Raw genomic sequence first — 22896 nt, 5'->3', positions numbered from 1 at the left:
TATGGCTCTGTCTCAGACATATGTGGCTTACATTTTAAGGGGCAACTTATAACATAGCTGTTGTTTTGGTTACTTCTACATTATGTATGCAGCTCTCTATAGCAGATGACTCATGTTTTGTATCTCAACATCATGTGGTCAGGAAATACAACTGAAGCTTCATCCTCATGACCTCAAGTAATGAACTCAACAGGCTCATCAATGGGGCTCTGACTCTGCAGAACACAGATGGCTGGAAGAGTGCTGAATTGAAACCACAGAGCAAGCATCCATGACCTTTGCATCCTTCTTGTTTCCAACCCACAAGAAATAAGTGGTCTTGTTGAGTCTGGCTTCTAAACTGGGCTGGACCCCATACAGATGAATAACAGTTGTAGAATCTTTTACTGGGACTAGGAATCACTTTGCCTACCCCTTCCATTAATTGGAGGGTTAGTAGGAAAGCTTGTTACTCTCATGGCATCTTCTAAGATTTCAAGTCCATAGAAAGGATCTTCTGTTTAAAGGTGATAATCTCCTTGCATTTCAATTCATGCTTTCCTTTCAGCACTTGATGGTCATTTGAAACTAATTTTCTTCTGGATAAGCCACAAATTTGATTTCACTCCTACGGAACTTGTCGAGTTATTTCATTTGGAACTTCTACAAACTGGACCTCAATATTCCTACAAGTCCGTGTACCACACACTATAAGCTTCAGTGTGTGCACTGCATAGAGAGAGTGGCAGCAACACAGCAATGGCTAGAAATCCAGATTCTCCCCTCCTCAAGGAATGCCCTCTCACTGAGGAAAGAAAGCCCAGTGCATCTCCCCAGATCCACACATATACCAACAAAACAGGGTGGATCACAGCTCATCATACTCTGATAGATCCACCAGTGTACTCTTCCACGTCTGGGGTCTGGGGTCTGGGGTCCTCACACTTACCACGGTGGGACTGTGATCTCCCTCAGATTTCCTAATGGATGTGTCTAAGGGGAATCCTAGAACACACTGCTTGCTATCTCCCACTGGTGTGTGTGACTGCTCGGCCTCCCCATATCCCTCATTAGCTTGAGCCACACAGCTAAGTCTTAGGAACTTAGCATCTCCCCTACTGGAGGTATGCTGGTCAAGCAACTGAGACAAAACAGGTCTCCTGTGATCCACACTTCCACACGAAGTTGTCAGTGATGTCAATTCCTACACAGGATCCTCTTTGTTTGTAGTTACCCCCCAACCCCCGCCCCACGCCAAGGACAGAGACCTCAGAAAACACTAATGAAAGGTCCTTTCTCCTTCCTACTGTCCACTCTTGGAACATCTTGGAAGGTGTTGTAAGACTGTCTTCCAGGAGTGGGTCCCAGAGTCTCACCCACCAATCTTGTGTGTTTACATTAAAAGGTATGAATTAACACTCGTTAGAAAATTACAAAATCACACACCCTAAGTCAGACAGGACTTTATTCATAAAGGTGAGCCCTGCAGATGAAGGCTTTAAACTTCAATTAGTCTGTGATCTAGCTGTTGCCTACCCTGTTTCACTCTGCACTGTACACAGGACACTGGTCCTCCTGTACTGTTCTGAGGGCAGAAGTCCTGCTCCACATACAAATCCTTTCCCTGTTACTGCAAAGCACAGTACAGTCCATGACTCAAATAGGTAATTTTAAAACTCGGTTGAGGTACTGCCCTTTATCTTAAGAATTTAGAAACTTAAATCAAGAAAGCAAGGCCATTGTTCTGGGGACCAATACACATGCTGTAGGCCACCTGCTTCACTTCCATTTTCCTTCCTCCACCTTATCTCACTTCTGTCCTTCTCCCTAAACCTTTTCACTTCCACCTTCCCCTCCCCAGCCCAATAACCTGCTCTAGCCTATATTTTACATGTTAAAATGGGGAGAAGTTTCCAAGGAAAGACACCTGAATATGTGAATACTCCTCATCCTAGGCAGCCCCTCTGGGAAAAGTGGAATTAACATCAAAATACAAACAGCACCAGAGCAATCCACAGTGCCTCTATGTCCTAAGCAATGGAAGATCCTACATCATAGATTCTCCTGTTCCCTTAACAGATTAAATTCCAGTACTACCCAGCCTTTGAGGTGTGGTTTATAACACCCACAAAATTCACTCCAAATTGATTTTAAATGGCAAGGGACAAGATCTGGAGGGCACTGAGTGTAGGGAGCGGCTAATGATGGCGCCGACATCCGGTGGTCGTTTGTGGTAAACACCTACAGCGCATGTGTTGGCAGACCCCCAGCACCTACAAGGCCAGGGTGATATTCATGCTAAATAGGTATTTCATACTCCACCAATCCCCAGTGGACAAATTTACAGCCACAGCCTGTCTTGTATTTAAGGCGAGTGCCTTTGTTCCCCGGGGTCCCCGTATCATCAACTAGGTGTTCCTACAATAAAGGCTGATTGAGAAGGATCCAACGGTGTTGTGTCTTCCTTGTCGGTCGAGGTGGGCACGACAACTGGTGGCCCGTACGGTGACCCGAGAAAATTATCTTTTCTCGTCTGGATCCAGAACTTTTTCAGCCTCAGGACGGTCGGCTCCGGTAAGTTCCCAGTAGGGGCAATTAGTTGCCGGAATTGGGACAATAGAGTTCCTAGAAGTGGAACGGTAAAGTTCCTAGAATAGGGACTGTAAAGCTCCGGGATAAGGGATTGTAAAACTTCCCTGGTAGGACAATAAAGTTCTCTGGAAAAGCAGAGACAATGATAGCCTTGGTTTAGAGGCAAAAAAGGGTTTGTGGAGCACTGCAATGTTGTCTTTTCCATTTGATCCTTTGTGGGTTGGACTAGCACTTTTGCCTTATACTCTTTTTGTGTTGTGGTGTTGCTTCTGTCTGAATTGCCACCGTCCAGGGCATGAATGCATTTGTTGGGAAGAGTCCATGATGAGCCACAAGATCGTGTGTAAATAAACACGCCAGCTCGCCAACTCGCCTTGCTTGTAAATCGATCGTAAATAAGGTCGTAAAAGCATGGGAAGCTCACACTCCACCCCGCTCCTGTCAGCTCTTCAGGAGATTCTTGGTCAGCGTAAGCTTAAAATTGAAAAGAAAATCCTGCTGAGTTTTCTTGATGAGTGTAACCGTTGTGCCCCGTGGTTTATAGTGTCAGGGTTGCTCACTTTGAGAGCATGGGAGAAGCTGAGAAAAGATCTGGATAAGGAGACTACAGAGGGCAAGCTTAAACCGGGGACAAGGCCGCTTTGGCGTATGATCCGTGCCTGCTTGGAAGATAAACGATGTGAAGAAGCTGTTAGGACAGGTCAGAGAATCCTTACAGAACAACAGGAGAGTATGTCAGAAGGAGAGAGAGTTTTGAAGGAAGGAAAGAAAAGAAAAGGAGGAAAAGAGGTAAAAGAGAAGGCAGAAAAGATCAAGGAGAGGATAGACAAAGGCGAGAATAGTAATCAGAATCAAGGAACAAAGAAAATTTATCCCTCATTAAAGGCATTGACCTTGGAGATGTCTAGTGATTCAGAGTTTAGTGATAGTGACTTAGCTGACCTTGAGGAGGAGGTAGCTCATTATGAGAAAGAGATTTATCATTCTGACTGGCCAAACACTTACGCTGTGCAGAAACAAGCCAAGGACTTAAATAAGAAGGCAATTATGCCAACAGCACCTCCTGCACCACCGTATAACATTCAAGATAAAACAATGGTGAAGCCTGCAGGAAGTACTTCTTTTTGCCCGGAAGTATGGAAAGAGTTAGGATTGAGTTTTCCAGTTTTTCTGGATGCAAACGGGCAGCGACATCATGAACCTGTTGACTTTAAGACAATAAAACAATTAACAGAGTCAGTCAAAACCTATGGAGTCAACTCAGCTTTTGTTATTGCTCAAATTGAGGCTCTTGGCAGATACTGTCTCACCCCTGGAGACTGGGGGAGTTTAACCAGAGCCTGCCTCTCTCCGGCTATGGAACAGGTGTAGTGAAAGGAAACTTAATTTTATGGACCCCGCTCTAGTGGCGGTGTGTTGGTTGATAGCCAACGTTAATTTTTGAAGCATAGTGTTTTATCTGTGCTTGTGCTCCTAGCCCACACAGTAGGGGGGAGCGAAACTAGCTGCAGAGCTGCTACAGTGAACATGGAGACTGCTCAGTCTCACCCAATTTTTCTGGCTCTTCAAGAGCTGTTTAAAAGAAAAAGGCTTAGGATAAAAAGAAGCACTATAGAGAGATTTCTTAGTGAGTGCGATTGCCATTGCACCTTGGCTCACTCTCTGGGAATCTCGAGGTGGACAGCTAAGAAAAGCTGGGAAAGATTTAAATTTTGCTTGGGAACAAGGAACCTTAAAGGGACAGGCTGCGTTAGAAATGCTACAGGAGGAATGATCTGAAAAGGCTGAGAGTGAGGTGGGGGAGGACTCTAAGGAAAACAAGAACAAGAAAAGAATTTCTGCTTTTAGTGGCCAGACCTTCAACTTTTGCTCACAGAAAGAGAGTGCTCATTAAGAGAAGTTCTTTCAGGGAGCCTGCCTTATCTGTTGGTTTTATTCCAAGAGAGGAGTCAGTCTCCAACATTAAGTTATTTTTCTCATTAGTCATCATTAACATGGAGAGTGCCTTTGATCCTATCCCCACAGCAGCCAGTTCCTGCCCCTATGGTCAAAATGTCCCAGGTTGGGGGACAGAGAAGCCCCTCGGACAACAAAACTGCCAACAGCCAAAGGTAAAAGTTAAAACAGAGAACATTCCAGGCCCAAGCCTAACCAGATGTGTTTCAAATGCAGATGCTTCATCTACTCTGACCAACTTTTACTCGGACAGGACGAGATAAAAATAATGAGGACCTGAAGATCCGATCCTTCTCCTGATTTAGTAGCTCTGTTCCAAGAACCAGGGGCCATAAAACCTTTTGGCCCTTATCTCCTGGAGCCATAAAAACAGGGACATATTGGGGTAAGATGGGCTAGAAAAGGCCTCGATGATTTGGGCTAGCATGAGTAAAATTGTAATAAAAAAGAGACAAGGTAATGGAAAGTGTTTTTGTGTATGCATTCTTTTAGGGTTATGTTTTAGTCTTTGGACCTGATTAGAGACAGTTTACACCCTAGACATGAGAGAGAATGGGTTTGGGAAAAACAGTCCTCCCAGACTCTCCACAGATGCTTTGGAGAAAGAGAAAAACTTTCAGAGCTCTCCTGAGAACAGAAGAAAGGTAGGAGATGTCCTGCCTCTCTGCTGGCTCCTATTAGAGAAATGCTTATTTCTGGTTCTGAACTCCATAGATAAGATATCTGAGTTCTTTCAGTGGGACACCATCTAGTTTTTTCCCTCTATGTCTATTGTCTGTCCTTGGTGCACCAAGCTGTCCATGTCTGTCAGTTTATGTCTGTGGTTTTTGTTTCTCATTGTTTAAATGTTTTATGTTTCATGTTCAAAAGAAAAAATGGTAAAAACTTTATCTGCCGGTCATTCACACCTTGATTTGGTCTTAACTCGTTTCTGAAAAGAGAACAAATAAATAAAAAGCAGTTTCAATCGGCCTTTGGAGCCCTGTACCTGCAGCAAAGAGCCTAGGTCAGCTGGAGAAGCTGCCCGGGGGCGGAGCATCTGCAGGAGCTGATCTTAAAGGCGCCAACAGCTCCTCAGCTTCTTGGTATGGGAGCTGATGGCTGTTTCTCTTAGAAAAATCCCTGAGTTGTTATTAGACTTAGCAGGTGACAAGGTGTTTCTTTTAAAATCACAGCTAGAAAAGCAAAAATGGTGCTTGGTCTACATATTAAAGACATGTGTTAACCACTTCAATTTTGTTTCTGACTGGTTTTAAATGTATAAATATGTTCTACATGCCTTGGTCATAGATTATTGGCCTTTAAGTTATTGGATATGGTTAAAAAATTATAACATCTATAACAAGAAGTTGACATAAAACTGATAATTTATATAGAGTCATTCTAGACAATATGTGACATGAGCCGACCTAGAGAAACAGGTCTAAATTGAGATAATATTTTTATAGAACTCTTATCCTAGAAGCCAGGCACCCCCAAATTACAGAATGTAAAATTGTGTTAGAAGTTTTTAAAAGATTTCATGATTCTTTCAATTTAATTTCTGATTCTGCTTATGTAGTTAACGCTGTGCGCTCACTTAAAATTACAGGGCCAATTAGGTTGACTAGTACTATATGTCAAATTCTTTTAGAATTACAAAAATTAATTTGGACCAAGAAAAAATAAGTTTTTCATACAACATATTCGAGCTCATACTAATTTGCCTGGTCCCATGGCCAGTTATAACGCTTTGGTGGATGCTAGTACTCGCAGAGAATTTATTTTTCATACAGCTCCAGTTGATCTTGCTAGAAAATTTCATCAAAAGTTTCATGTTCCTGCTTTCACTCTTCAACAAAAATTTAAAATCTCTAGAGCTACAGCTCGTGATGTAGTATTACGTTGCCAGAATTGTGTTCAGTTTCACCACCCTCCTCAGGTGGGAGTTAACCCTCGTGGTCTGATTCCACTAAAACTCTGACAGATAGATGTCACACACATATCTCAATTTAGAAATTTAAAATATACACATGTTTCTGTTGATACCTGTTCTGACATTATACATGCCACTCTGATGACTGGTAAAAAGGCTCCTAATGCCATTAGTCATTGCTTAGAGGCGTGGACAGCCTGGGGAAAGCCTGACAGCCTCAAGACAGACAACGGACCTGCCTACACTACAAAGTCTTTTCAGACATTTTGCCAAACAATACAGGTCAAACATATACAGGATTGCCATACAATCCCCAAGGTCAAGGAATTGTAGAAAGAGCACATCGTACTTTAAAAGAGCTCTTACAAAAACAAAAAGGGGGAATTGCCTATGGCAAAACACCAAGAGAACAGTTGTCTTTAGCTCTTTTTACTCTAAATTTCTTAATTTTGGATATGCATGGCCGCTCTGCTGCGGATCACCATGCTGCTACTAAACCTATGACTATTCAAATACAGACAGCTGAGACTATCAATCAGATTGTAGACAGAACCGCAGTGGCATTAGAGATACAAGAAGAATTTAATGCCCACTTGGCATCTGGCTTTCTATTAGCTAACCAACGAATAGATTTGATTCAAGAACAAATTGAGACATTATATCATATGACGCAGCTGTCCTGCGTTTCCTCTCTTAGAGGCTTATGTGTTATTCCATTGCAAGCTAACTTTTCTCAGTATTTTCAACAGAGCAAAGAAATCTCAAATTATTTGAAAGGAAACTGGTCCATGGAAGCGGAACAATTATCGAGACAATTGCTGATTGCTGTCCTTAACAACACCAGAATGGAACCCATCACGTTTGGAGATTTCACCTCGTGGATCACTAATGCTTTCTCATTTTTCAAAGAATGGGCTGGCATGTTTGCCTGGGGGGCCATTGTCCTCTTGGGATGTGGAGTATGTCTATGGCTTTTTTGCCGTTTACAACGAGAGCATGCCAGACACAAAGCGATTGTTTATCAAGCTATGGCAGCCACTGAAAGCGGTGCTTCTCCCAGTGTATGGCTGGCCTCTCTGATAGATTGAGAGTTCGCCCTAGATCATATTTTGTCACTGTCATGTGAAGTCATTGTATCCAGAGACGGGCAACTTTCCTCAGGCTCGGACCAACCTAAGCCAGGAGCCCGGTGGCGATAGGGTTAATTTCCAGTGACGGGTAAGGCCGAGTTTTTAGAGAGGAACGACCTAAGACAGGAACAATGACGTGTATTGACGTGACACCCAGATCTAGACCAGTCATAGACAGAGGTGGCCTTGCCCTGTTTGAACATTCGGGCTGGTCCTATGCCCCTCTGCTCTGTTTCTCCCCTAATATTAAACACACACGTATAGCCCAGGACGGTGTGTTGTACATAAGTCATCTCTAGCCATTGGGGTACAGTCCTAACTGCAAGAGTGGTTCGCCATGGCCGAGCTGGGCACTCTGTGAGGCATGTCTGACCTATCTCAGACCACTACCTCCACCTAATGGGTTCATTTTTTAAAAAAACAAAAAAGAGGGAGATGTAGGGAGCGGCTAATGATGGCGCCGACATCCGGTGGTCGTTTGTGGTAAACACCTACAGCGCATGTGTTGGCAGACCCCCAGCACCTACAAGGCCAGGGTGATATTCATGCTAAATAGGTATTTCATACTCCACCAATCCCCAGTGGACAAATTTACAGCCACAGCCTGTCTTGTATTTAAGGCGAGTGCCTTTGTTCCCCGGGGTCCCCGTATCATCAACTAGGTGTTCCTACAATAAAGGCTGATTGAGAAGGATCCAACGGTGTTGCGTCTTCCTTGCCGGTCGAGGTGGGCGCGACAACTGAGAAGCTAGGTCTCCGCATTTGGCATCCTGCCCATGATGTTTCTGACAGAAATCCCTTGCTCCAAAGGCTTTGCACAGATGCAGCTCCCAAACGGAACACATGAGAACACCTAATGGCCAGGACCACACGGAATCTACAAGATGGCTGCTAGTTCCCACCAAGCCCATGCATGGGAGGGCCACCTCCCTACCTCCCCCTTCTCAGTCCACTGCTAATTCAGGTTAGGGGCAGTGGTCACATGCTCGCCATGATTGGACTTCGTAGTTCAGGGTTGGCACTCCAGTAAGGCACTCAGCAGCAGAGTTCAAAGTATGTCACACCAATCACTCAAGCCTGCTCGGTAGTAGAGTGAAACTTGCAGCAGGAACAAAAGAACCCGGAAGAACACTCCTTTTCTCCTGATTGGAGGGTCATTAAAAACGCCGTGACTGGCCAGTGAATCTTGAGTGACATGAGCACCTCCATTAGGATTAGAGTGCGCTGAAGGCCCACAGTAGCAAGTTTTCTGGCCCATCAGTGTACTCTAGGAGATGACCCTCTTTAGATTTGCAAGATTTGTGTTTCAGTATCCCATTTGTCTGTCCTCCAATAGCCGACCTTTCTGTCTTCCACCACTAAGCAGGAATTTATTCCCCCTCCTTCTTCTACTCCTTGTCCTCATCTTCCTCTTCCTAGTGCTGCTCCTCCTCTTCCTGGTGTATTTCTTCTCCTCTTCCTCATCTTCTTTTTCTCCTACTCCTTGTCATTTTTGTTCCTCTTCTTGTTCTTTTTCCCCTTCCTATTCTTTTCTGCCACCATCTTTCTGCCCCTGCTCCTCCACTCATGCTAAACCCCCTTGAATCAAGATGGATAGCTTCTAAAGTCCAATTTTCACTACATGACCCCTTGGCAGAATGGTTCCAAGGATATTAATAATTAAAGAGAGCTTTTAGGACACAAAATATGATGTTTGTTTCTGTAATTTCACATTTGCATAAGGAAAATTGTAGCTAATATTCATCTGCTATACGATGTAAGGGTCTGAAAATTGTTGAAGACCACAGACTCTGATAGTATACAAAAACAAAGAGGGTTACTGTGCAGAAACAATCACCATTCAGGGGTCAATCATGATTTGAAATAGCAACCCCAGACAAATGACGCTCTGGAGCCACAGGTTGTCATTGGTCTGCATGCCTTCCTCATGAACTTCTAACCATATAATGAAATAGGGCTGCCCAGTGCAGATGTCCTATCCTGAGAAAGAATATTTCCCATCTTTTGTGGTTATCCCCTGGCTGGTCTCTGGGGGTATGGTTCTATGAATTTGTTCTAGGTTTTATGGTCTGTTCCTAGAGCTGGTGTCTCAGGACTTTCTCTATATTAATTAGGCTCTACTTCTTAAGCTGGTGCTTTATGGCTGTTTTTTAAATTAGGCCTGGTCTTACAAATGGATACAAAAGAGTTGCCTCAGTGGAGATAAATGGGGTTTATCTTTCCTTTCAAAATGATTCTCCAGAAATGGCGTTTATCTTGCTCTTTCAATATGAGACTCTAGACAACACTGGGAGAAAAGCAGGAAGTGGATGCCGATCACAGTGGAGCACTATTGGTAGCCAGCACATCTTCCTCAGTGGGAGGTGAAAACCCATATCTGCATTAGCAGAGGTTTTCCAGATGAACAGAACCCAAAGCATGGCTCTCTCTATGTATAGATGAAGTGGATATAGAGAAATGTCTCATGGAATGTTGTCCACGAGTAAGACAGTGACTGCAACAATGGCAAGTTGAAGAATACAGTCGTGTCTATATGACTCAGCTGGTCTTCAGCATATTCCAGAATTCCTAACACGGAACTTCTAATGCTGGAAAAATAGTGATCTCTCTTGCCAGAGTATGGCAGGAAGAAAAAGAAAAAGAGTTCCCATCTTCATCATCCTTACATATGTAAGCTTCCACCAGAAGATATGGCCTAGATAAAGATTTTTCTTATCAACTCATGAGCTCCACAAAAAAAGGGGGATGGGTTCCCATAGTAAATATTCCAATAAGAAAAATCCCTCAGAGTGCACACCTGTTTCAGTTTAAGGAACTGACTGCAGTCATTTGACCTGAAGTGCATGTATCCTCATCCTGAGTGCTCTGTGTCTCAAGGAATCTTCTGTAGAAGGTTCCTTTTCTTTTCTTTTTTCTTTTCTCTTCTATTACTGGATATTATCTTTATTTACACTTCATATGTTATCACCTTTCCTGTTTTCCCCTTCAGAAACCCCCTCTCACATAGGCCCTCCCCTGCTTCTCTGAGGGTGCTCTGAAAAACCCACCCACTCTCACCTGCCTTCCTGCTATTACCCTACACTGAATCATCAAGCCTTCGCAGGCCCAAGTGCCACTCCTCCCACTGAAGTCCAACAAGGCCATTCTCTGCTACATATGTAGCTGAAGCAAAGGGTCACTCCATGTGTACTCTTTTGTTGGGTGTTTAGTCCCTGGGAGCTCTGGGGGGGGTCTGCTCCATTGATATTGTTGTTCTTCCTGTGGGGATGCAAACCCCTTCAGCTCCTCCAAATCTTTCTTTAACTCCTCCATTGCGGACCCCGGACCCAGTCCAGTAGTTGGCTGTGAGCCTCCAACTCTGTATTTGTCAAGGTATGGCCGAGCCTCTCAGGAGAAAGCTGTATCAGGCTCCTGTCAGCAGGCACTTCATGGCATCTGCAATAGTGTCTGAGTCTGGTGAGTGTATATGGGATGGATCCCCAGGTGGGTCAGTCTCTGGATGGCCTTTCCTTCAGTCTCTGCTCCACACTTTGTGTCCTTATTTCCTCCTGTGTGTATTTTGTTCCTCCTTCTAAGAAAGACTGAAGTATCCACACTTTGGTCTTCCTCCTTCTTGAGCTTCAGATAGTCAGTGAATTGTATTCTGGGTATTCTGAGCTTTTGGGGTAATATCCACTTATCAGTTGTGCATACCATGTGTGTTCCTTTGTGGTTGGGTTACCTCACTCAGGATGATATTTTCTAGTTCCATCCATTTGCCTAAGTATTTCACGAAGTCATTGTTTTAATAACTGAGTTATACTCAATTGTGTAAATGTACCACATTTTCTGCATCCATTACTCTGTTGAAGACATCTGGGTTCTTTTCAACTTATGACTTTGCCTCAAGACATCCAGAAAAGACCACAAGATCCCACCCAAGCAATCTGCCTTCAAATAGGCAGGAACTTTCCATTCTTTAGCATTTTATCCCTCAGCACATCAGCACAGATGCCTTTGCCACAGCTCCCGTCCACCGGGCTATATACCAAGGTAGAAAAAGAAGTTCAAAGAATAAAAAATACAGCCAAAAAGTCAGAAGTCTAAAAATGGAATCTCACCCCTAAGAAGCCCTAAATACCTCAAATTCCAGACCCTGCCCTCTACCTGTAAGTAAGTAAAGGATCCCATTTCTTGAGCCTGCTCTCCCAGGATCCAGATAAAAGGGTTTAAGATAAGGCCCTTAGATAGGTGATCCCAACCTAGTAAAGATAAGAGGAAGCTTCTTCCAGGAACTAGCTGACCATTAAGTTAGATTAAAATCTTAAAAGAACAAACAGCCTTGAGAAGCAGGAAGCTTCTCCTAGGAACTAAAGGGAACAAAAAGTTAAGCAATCTTGACAGGAAGCTTGTGATTTTCCAATGACACTACCCCTGCCCCCTTGGATTGTGGTTTCTCCCTTTAAATACCCTTTCTCCCAGCATGTCAGGGTCGAACCCCACTGCCCCTGCATGGGATATGAGTCTCGACCCCAGTGCACTGGTTCCTATCAATAAACCTCATGTTTATTACAGCAAGGACGGTCTCATCATCCCGAGACTTGAGTGAGGGTCTCCCTGCTCTGGGGGTCTTTCAAAGCCAAAATCTTGGGTCTCTTGGATGTCATGATGAAGGTAACAACTATGAGCATTCGTTACCCAAGACATCAGATGGGAAGAGACTCAGTGGCACTGGACAATAACCAGGCAAATCAGGTGGCTCCAGAAATGGTTATGCAAAGGACCATCCCAGTTTTGGGCCAGCAAGACACACCTGCTGGGAACCAGAATTAGACTAAAGGATGGGCTCATTTAGAATATACAGCAGAAGAAAGGGCCCAAATTGCTTAGAAGAGGAAGGGCAGTGGCACACTCAAGGGTAAAGCTATACTCCCCAGCGAATAAACAAAAGACTCACTTTCCCAAATGTACAAATGGACTCATTTAGCCCTCACCTGCATAAAGACAACAATTCACAGACACCCTAAGGTTGATTGGGAACAATTTAAGGATAGAGTGGTGACTACTTGTTTTAGCCCCTTGGCAGTTAGGAGATGTACATTGCAAATATATTTCACCAATCACTTCTTTTATTTTTTTTTTTTCTTTTCCTTTTTGGGAGCTGGGGACTGAACCCAGGGCATTGTGCTTGCTAGGCAAGCGCTCTACCACTGAGCTAAATCCCCAACCCTTACCAATCATTTCTTAACTACACCAATACTCTGAAAGAGCGGGCCATTCTTCAAGGACAGAATCCTAAGTGGAAGGCTTCAGAGGATGCAAAAGATAGAAAAAGTAGGAGATAGAAAGTATGAAAGCTGGGGTGGGGTAGCAAGGAGCTAAGGCTTCTGCTAAGGAAGCTTCTTAAGAACAGCAGCATTTATACTACCTACAAGGAAAATGGAAAGAAATGGGAGACTTCCATGAAGTCAGCAGAATCAACCATACAATGGCCAAATTAAGGAGGGATCTGATCAAACAATGTTGCTCACTGAGTACAGGGCCATCTCATTAACATTAAAGACCATGCCTCCACTACTTTGGAACTCATGTCTTCAGCCCCATGTGGTAGCAATTTTTGGAATCTCAGCATCAGAGACAACCCGTCTCTAAAGGACCTGGCCCCAGACCATTAACAGATTTCAAAAGCATATGCCTGATTTTAGAGAAGAAGCTCTGCTTTTTTAATACATACCTCAAGGCCTTAGGGAAAGGCCCCAGGTCCTAGGCTCCAGGCCCCTACAGGCTCTAAGATGTGGCTGAGTTTGAGAAGGAGCTATGTAATTCTCTATCCATGAAGTCCTCATGGAAAGCCTTGCTCAATCAGGCCAGTCCTCACCACAACAGTGTTTTTCCTTTTCAAATGGTGTCACCTGATGTCCTGCCCACCTCGCGGATCCATACTTATCTCAAGAAGAAAAGCGGTCCTTTATGGCACACCAGGCCTTAGTGGTGGTTGTGACCCTGCAATGGTCCATGAAGCTGCTTGTTAAAGGGCTGCTCTTTGATCTGGCGTTGGGCCTAGTGGCTGTTGGTTAATCATGGCTGTCTCCTGTGTTACCTTCTGAAGCCATATTTTCTGACAATCCGGGTGAAAAACCATGTGTATCCTAGCATCCTAATCTCTAAGATGCTTGGTTACCCTGCTACGGACCTGAGGGAGGCAGACTCTCCCTGAGGTAAACTCTACTCAGTGTGATTCACTATTTCCCAGGCATTGGAAAATCCTTTACATCAAAGATTCTGTACTCTTTTCATCACAGCTTAATATCAATGTCTACTCCAGGAACTTTGAAAGTGGTAACATCACAGTCCAGAAAGGGACAGAATAAAAGGAAGTTGATAACTTCCCTTCTTTGACAATATTTAATATTACGAATGAACAGTAAGGTAATCAATTTTAGATGATTGATGAGCATCTGACTGGCCTATTTTTGGGTCTACACACTAGGCTATCAAGAATCTGAATAAAACATTGAACTTAGTATGAAACCAAGATACTGTAGTTACACTAGTCCTACGAAATAGAAGATCTGCATAATGCAATGTGGCCCATCGACTCAGGGGAGAAGAGGAGAGGCAACTAGGCGAAGAATTAAGGGAGGGGTACCGGGGAGGAGGGCAGTGTTCAGGATGTAAACTGAATACATAAAAGAAATAAATCAAGTTATTAAAAAGCAGGGGATGGCTTTTATAGTCAAGCTCAAGGCCTAGGTACATAGCATGTGCTTACAGAAGTAGAATCTTTTTTCAGTTAGTAACTTAGTTCACTATCACCCAGGTAACAGAACATGCCAGGAACACTGGAGACCATGTATGATGTGGAGATCACAAGAATGTACATGAAGAACAAGTCAAAAAAAAAAAAAAGGTAACATTTACCTTGGAATCAAATTTTACCATTAAGATTAATTAGTAAAGGAAATAAAAACCGAAATATGCTGGCCGATCACAAATACAGTTCTGATTATTTCCTTTGTTTGAGACAGGGTCTGATTTAGAACCCCAGCTGACTTTGATTTGATGAGCACACTATAATGTATAACACATATTAAAAGTATAGTAGATAGCAGTCTGTGTTTATGCAAGCGCCTTTCAACAAATATTCCTAGCATCGGAATCTTCTACAGAAGAGAGAGCTGAGAAGTCATCTGACGTTGGTCTCATTATTAGTAAAGGAGAATGTTCTTAACAGGATTATTCCTCACGGCAGCCTAGTCTTGTCAATCTTGGGATCACTCCAACCCTTAAAGGATTTGCACTGATGCTAACTGCTCTACAGCTAATGTAGAAGAAAGTCCTCCCTGGTTTGTGTAGTTGGAAGGGGAAATTTACTGTGTTCCAATCATCCACACAACCCTACTGTATGGTTAATTTTCACTGATATCATAAAATAGGCCATGGCCAAGAGGAATCATTATTAAAAGCGTTGAATTGGACTTGCACTTCTAAAGGCTTAGAGTCCATTGTTGTGGTTTGCCTTGGAGTTCTCTCTGAATTTGTAAAATAAAGACAAGAGCTCAAGATTTGGGCAGAGGGAGGAGTCGGGAGCAAGAGGGGAGGAGTCAGGAGAGGGGAGGAGTCAGGAGGGGGAGGAGTCGAGGGAAGGGAAAGGAGAGAAGCGAGGAGAGAGTTGTCTTGGGAGAAGGAGAAGCTGGAGACCTGGCAAATAAAAGGTGCAAGGGATGAGGCATTTGGGAGCTAGGAATAGGACAGTGTAGGTTGGATCTGCCCAATCTAGACGCTAGATTGTTTTCATATTAATTGAGTTGTGTTTTCTTTGTAGTGGCCGATCGGGTTGGAGAGGAAACTGCAACAAACTGCAACAAAATGGCACCCAACGGATCTATTAGAACTCAACAAACCTGAGATAAAATTTTACTTCCCTCTCACCCCCAGAATAGGGCTCTGATAGAGATCTAGGCAGGAGTACTGGTGGATTGGGAGTTGACTGGGTCTGAGGGGTCTACGGAGAAATGCAGAGAGGCTCCCTGTCCCAAACCCCAGACAGAGAGCTACAGCCGAGGGCATCATCTAGAATCGAGGAAAGGGACAGAAGAACCTAGAGCACAACTGCCTGTGAGGGAGTTTTCTAGCCAGCAAATTGAACAGGATTCCCGAGATCACCACACGACCAAGCAAAGCCGGAGACAACCCAAAGAGGTGGAGGGAGAAAAAGGTATAAAGGGCTTTGGATCAGGTACTACTTTGATGTAAGAGAGATATATAACCTTTTGATACTTAAAGATGAGAAACACAATGAATATCTTTTGGGCCTTATGGGATGATATTTTGAATGGTCTGACGGTTGTGAATTTTGAGGAAATAGACACTTTATCATTTACCGGTATTGCAATATTCATTCTTCTGATTTACTATATCTTCTCAAAAGACAGGGCCCTAAATAGCAAATTTCTAGCCTTAGAAAAGAAATTACAAGTACTGCTAGAACAGAAATTTCTGAAATTTATAGATGACTCTGAACAACAGAGAGATAAGCGTATGTCTTGGCAACAGGAGCTAGAAGAGACGCTACAAAAAAAGAATTCGACAACTCATAGATCAAATTGAACAGCAGGGAGATAGAGATAGAATCTGGAAGCAAAGTCTAGAGGATAACTTACTAAAACTAGCAAATCAAAATAAGGCAGAGGCTGCAATATCAGAATTACAACATAAAGAGAAGCTAAGATTATGGAAGCAGAGCTTAGAACAGAAGATACAGGTAATTATGGAACAACATGAACAACAGAAAGAGAAAATTAAGTCTTGGCAATGTAGCCTAGAAGGAACACTAGAATTGAAGACACAGGAAATTATAGATCAGAATAAGAGACAGAAAGATGAAAATGAAGGTGGTAGACAGGAACTAGAAAGGATGTTAGTACAGAACATACAACAGCTCACAGGTCATACTGAACAGCAGAGAGAAAGTAATGAGGTTTGGAAGCAAGACTTGGAGAATAACTTTTTAAAATTAATCAATCAAAAGATAATGGATAGCAGATTATTAGAAGTACAATATAAAGAAAAATTCAAAGTGTGGAAGCAAAGCCTTGAACAGAGAATTCAGGAACTCAAGGAACAGGGGGAAAGACAGAAGGAGAGATATGAAGCATGGGTACAGATTTTAAGAGAGGAATTTAAAATTACAACTAAAGAAAAAACTCAGGTAGAGACAGAAGATAAAATTAGGGAAAGCCAACCTAAGGTTATTAGGAAACAAACTTTAGTCTATCCAGTTAGTGTACAACAAAGGCCTCCAGACTATGATCATCCACAGGGTTATGAAGAATTTGAATGGCAACCCATGGATGTGTTAGAATTGAGGAAATTTAAGGAAAGCGTAACTAATTTTGGAATGCATTCACCATTTGTAAAACAAATCTTGATTTCTTGGGCTATTAAAAATAGAGTAATCCCCCAAGACTGGAAAGATATGGTAAGAGCAATTCTAGAGCCTGCTGAAAATTTACAATGGATTTCGTGGTGGAGAGAAGAAGTGAGGGAGATAGCACGACAAAACAGAGCTAGGGGCAGAGAGATTTCCACAGATCAACTGCTTGGTGAAGGCCGCTTTGCTGAAGTAGAGATGCAGGCTGTATATGATGAAGAAACTCTGGCATGGCGTCGATTGTCAGCCTTAAAGGCCTGGGACAAAGTCGCAGAATCAGGGAAAAGACTTGAAACATTCACTCAAGTCATACAAGGTCCTAAAGAAACCTTCCCTGACTTTTTACAAAGGCTTACCTCAGCTGTGGAAAGGAGTGTATCAGATTCAGCGGCAAGAAAGGCGATAATTGAGTCTTTAGCCTTTGAAAATGCAAATACCGAATGCAGGGAAGTAATCAGACCACTGAAGGCGAGGTCCGCACCAATAGATGAGTGGATTAGATATACAGCTATTGTTGGATCTTGTTCTCCTGAAATGACTGTGATAGGAGAAGCTGCCACTGGGCAGCTAGAGATGACTCAAGATTTCAAATGTTTTAATTGTGGTGAGCAGGGTCATCTCAGATATTACTGCAAGAAAAACCAAAGTAATACCAAAAGGGGGACTATGCCTCCTGGAATGTGTCAAAGATGTGGCAGAGGTGGACATTTGACTAAGGAATGTAGAGCAATAACAGACAGATGGGGCCGCATCCTGCCAAAAAACTCCCAGGGGGGCCTCTCGAAGGCCCCAATGCCAGGCAGGGAGAGTTCTCTTCCTCAGAACAATTAAAGGGCACGACTTCAAAAATAGATATTCTGGGACCAGAGGAGGCTGAGGGAAGTCCTATGGACAATTACAAAAGCCTCAAAGGGAGCAAAAAATGAATATTTTGGCAAACGTCTATAGAGGACCAAAGGCCAAAACTAAAAATACTGGTAAACAATATTGAAGTTGAAGGAATGGTTGATACTGGAGCAGATGTTACCATCATCTCTCCAAAATCTTGGCCCACTAGTTGGCCACTTCAAGGAGTGGATATGCAGTTTCAAGGTGTTGGCACTTTATCCCAAATAAAACAAAGCACCAGGTGGCTTAAATGTATAGGACCAGAAGGTCAGGTAGGAAAATTAAGGCCATACGTGGCTGATATAGCTATTAACTTATGGGGAAGAGATCTAATACAGCAGTGGAAAACTCAAATTAATATCCCCTCAGTTTCAGGGTCTGGCCCTGAAATTCATCAGGCTCCTAATAAAAACTTTAAATCAGTCAGGGAATGTTATCAAGGACAGTTAGAGACTGTCCAAGCTGTCCATAAGCAAGATACAGCAGAGGCTGACAATATAGTGCTACCCCAAGGAGCCACTGCTGTTAAGACAACAACAGCTTTGCCACTAAGGTGGCTGACTGACCAACCCATCTGGATTGATCAGTGGTCTATGGCAAAAGAAAAACTACAGGCATTAGAACAGCTAGTCCAGGAGCAGCTGGAGGCTCAGCATATAGAGGAGTCCACCAGCCCTTGGAATTCTCCAGTATGTGTCATTAAAAAAAGGTCTGCCAAATGGAGGGTGTTGACAGATCTCAGAGCAATTAATAAGATTATTCGGCCGATGGGTTCCCTGCAGCCTGGGATCCCACTGCCTTCTTTGTTGCCTAAGGAGTGGCCTATTACAGTGATTGACTTAAAAGATTATTTTTTCACTATTCCTCTACATGAAGGCGATAAGGAAAGGTTTGCCTTTTCAGTGCCTACCCTCAATAGAGGTCGCCCCATAAAAAGATATCAATGGAAAGTCCTGCCACAAGGAATGTTGAATAGCCCTACCTCGTGTCAATATTTTGTACAGCAGCCATTGGAGATGATTCGCAAACAATTTCCCCAATCTATTATTTATCATTACATGGATGACATTTTATTGTCTGATTCAGATATAAATATCCTGGAAAGAATGTTTGATGAAGGGAAAAAAACCTTACCTTGCTGGGGATTACGAATCGCCCCTGAGAAAATACAAAGAGGGGATTCTATTAATTATCTAGGGTATAAAGTGAGTCTACAAAGGATTAGGCCACAAAAGGTGCAAATCAAAAGAAATCAATTAAGGACACTTAATGATTTTCAGAAACTACTGGGAGATATTAACTGGTTGAGGCCTGTGATTGGCTTGACCACTCAAGAGTTGAGCAATTTATTTCAAACGTTACAAGGCGATAAAGATTTAAACAGCCCAAGGAAACTATCAGCTGAGGCTGAGAAAGAGCTAGCTTTGGTAGAAAGGAAATTGCAGGACACACATCTAGATCGTATTGATCCAAAGATGGCCTGCATATTAGTCATCTTACCCTCTACTCATTCCCCTACAGGAATCCTCATGCAGAGGGAAGATTATATCTTAGAATGGATATTTTTAGCACATAAACAGAGTAAGAAACTGAAAACCTACATTGAGAAGGTCTCTGAATTGATACTTAAAGGAAAATTGAGACTTCGACAATTAGCTGGAATGGATCCGGCTGAAATTGTGGTACCTTTTACTAATGCAGAAATTGCCTCTTTGTGGGTACAAAATGAACATTGGCAAAGAGCATGCAGTAACTTCTTAGGAGAGATTAACAACAGATACCCTAAAAGCAAGCGACTTCAGTTCATAAAACGAACTAACTGGATCCTCCCTCGTATAATAAAGGGAACTCCAATATCTGGAGCCCCTACATTTTACACTGATGCCAGTAAGTCAGGAAAGGCAGGATATAAATCAGAAAATGTAAGCAAGGTGACTGAGAGTCCCTATAAATCAGTTCAAAAATCTGAATTGTATGCAATACTCATGGTGTTGTCAGATTTTCAAGAGCCTCTTAATATAGTAACTGACTCTCAATATGCAGAAAGGGTTGTTTTACACATAGAGACTGCTGAACTTATTCAGGACTATTCTGAATTGACATCACTATTTATTCAGCTACAACAAAAGATCAGAAATAGGAGTTACCCACTATATATAACACACATAAGATCCCATACAGGTCTGCCAGGCCCTCTGGCACAAGGTAATAATGAAATTGACCAGCTACTGATAGGAAGTGCACTAGAGGCTTCAGAATTCCATAAAAAACACCATGTTAATAGCAAAGGCTTAAAGAAAGAATTCTCTATCACTTGGCAACAAGCCAAGGAGATTGTGAGGCAATGTCCTACTTGCTCGTTATATAGTCAAACTCCATTGCCTACAGGAACTAACCCTAAGGGCACCCAAAGAAATGAAATTTGGCAAATGGATGTTCTCCATTTTACAGAGTTTGGTAAGCTGAAATAAATACACCATACTATAGATACATATTCAGGATTTCAATGGGCAACTGCCATAGCGTCAGAAAAGGCCGATTCTGTAATTACACATTTGTTAGAAGTTATGGCTATAATGGGAATACCCATACAAATTAAAACGGACAATGGTCCAGCATATAAATCAAACTAGATTAAGCACTTCTTTGAATATTATAATATAAAACATGTTACAAGTATACTACACAATCCTATAGGACAAGCGATTGTGGAGAGATCTAATCGAAGTCTAAAGGAGATGCTTAACAGGCAAAAAGGGGCAACAAAAACTCCCAGAGATAGGCTACATAGTGCTTTATTAACCTTAAATTTTTTAATGCTGATAAACAAAACAGCACAGCTGCTGAAAGACACTGGATTGTGGAAAAGACTACTGAACTAAACCAGCCTGCTTATATTAAGGATATTCTGACGTCAGAATGGAAAATGGGAAATGTGTTACGCTGGGGAAGGGGTTATGCCTATGTTTCTACAGGAGAAGAAAAGCTGTGGGTTCCTTCCTAGCTGATAAAGATCAGACATGACAAGGGGAGACCTCCTGAAGTCCTTGGCAACACAGAAGAAAAGGGAGACTAAGACAATCAACAAATAGGTGATGTATATATGAGGATGTCTAGGTCTCCGTGTATGAACTGGCTAAAGTGTCTATAAACAGCCAGTAACATTTTGAGTACGAATTTCTCATAACTTGTTATTACATGCATCCTGTAAAATGGCATGTATGACAAAATTATGTTACGGTTTGATTATATGATCAAACTAACCTGGAGAAAGGCAGTCACCTTTCTTTGTTGATCTTTATTTTCTAAGCTGTGCACCCTGCTTACTCCATGTGGATGCGCTTACAGAACTATATGGTGCTTGTAAGTCTTGTGTGCTGCAGGATGAAAGAAGAGAAAGACAGCCCTGAAATGACCCACATTCTGGGATGCTGAGATTCCGGGACCTTCGTGCTTGATTCCCCTCAATGACACTGAAGCTTCTTCATTTAAAGGCTTGCTTTCAGAACTTTCCCAGAATGGCCAGCTTACTTATCCAGCCCTTCAGACTGTCATAGTCAAGATGTCAGCTAAGGGATGAACTTTCTCAGCAGAGTGACTGGCAGGCAAATCCCAGCTAGCTCTACTTCGACAAAGCCAACTCTTCCTAATTCCCCTTGGGCCCCAGAAGGGAATTCTTCACCCCAATTCAGCTGGAAACAGACGAGGAAGATCATCGTCCCAGTTCCTTCTGTTGGGGTGGATGGTTCTGGTTATTCTAAGAGTTGTGGATATGTTTTCTTTTAAGGGATACTATACAAATGTAGCTTTGGGCAGGGGGAACTAGAGAATTTAAACTCAGGGGTTGCTACCTTTCCTTTCCTCTTTTCTATCCTTACTTTTAAAAAAAGGGGGGGGGTGATATAGTAATTCATAGAAGTTAGAGAAATAGACAAACAGGGATAGATTAGCAAACTTACTCTAAAACAAAATTTTACAGCTATATCTTACATTGATAGAAATGTTTGTAATTGATACAAAGTTGAAGCTGCAATCTTTTCATTGGTATAGAATGCATTTTACACAAATGCGAGGTTTTCATTGGTATACTTTCTTATTGATTTATAATTGAGATTAATATTGCTACTTTAACATAAGCATTGTGCCTCCACTATGCATCTAAGAATACAAATCTTAGACCCAGTCCTATAACTGCTATTATACATTGTTTTTAGTTGATTGACTAGTACCAGCTAAAGACCAGATAGCAAAGTCATGGTTCTGAGTCAGTTTAGATGGGTTTTTGGAAATACTTTGATTAGAGAGGGCCAACGGTAGTCTATGCTTAACAGTTCAGAAACGCCTATGTAGACAGGAAATCTTCAAGGGCGTCAGAAGTCCACAGAATAACCCGTTTATGGACATTTCTTCATCTAGATCATTTGACTAGAGACCTGTCTACCCCTGACAGGACCACCCAGATTACCCTAGAGCTACCAGGGATAAACCACCAACCAAAGAGAACACCTGGAGGGATCCAAGGCCCCAGCTGTTCACATAGCAGAGGATGGCCTTATCTGACATCAATGGGAGCAGGGAAGGCCCTTGGTCCTGTGGAGACGCTGCCCCTACGTAGGGGAATGCTAGGGAGGTGAGGCAGGAGTTGGTGGGGGTGCGGGGGAGGGATATCATAGAGGGTTTGCAGAGGGGAAACCAGGAAGAGGGATAACATTTGAAATGTAAATATATCCAATAACCAATAAAAATGAACGAATTAATGAGAAATGAAATATAAAATGTGAAATCAATCGTTGACTCTTTCAAAAGAAAAACATTATTAATAAGAAAATCCCCACATATCCGTACCAATTTTGAATAAGTAAAGGCCATTCCCTGGCAGAGAGAATGGCTTTGACCTGGACCCTATGTGCAATGTTAGGTGCTAGATAAGTAACGTAACACACAGCTGGAACATATGGCATTCTTCTCAACCCACTGAGCTGAAGTAATTGTGCAAGTGGATTGGACACAGCTGCAAAGGGGTA

General features: G+C 42.6%; 1 pseudogene; it reads right to left on the bottom strand.

Annotated features, from left to right (window-relative positions):
• The window catches only part of Zfp91-ps1 (zinc finger protein 91, pseudogene 1), a 51022-nt pseudogene that overhangs the window by 16485 nt on the left and 11641 nt on the right, over nucleotides 1-22896 (bottom strand).

Source organism: Rattus norvegicus, chromosome 17 (assembly GCF_036323735.1).
Source record: "Rattus norvegicus strain BN/NHsdMcwi chromosome 17, GRCr8, whole genome shotgun sequence".
Classification (NCBI taxonomy): Eukaryota; Metazoa; Chordata; class Mammalia; order Rodentia; family Muridae; genus Rattus; species Rattus norvegicus.
This window is presented reverse-complemented; position numbering and strand designations above follow the sequence as displayed.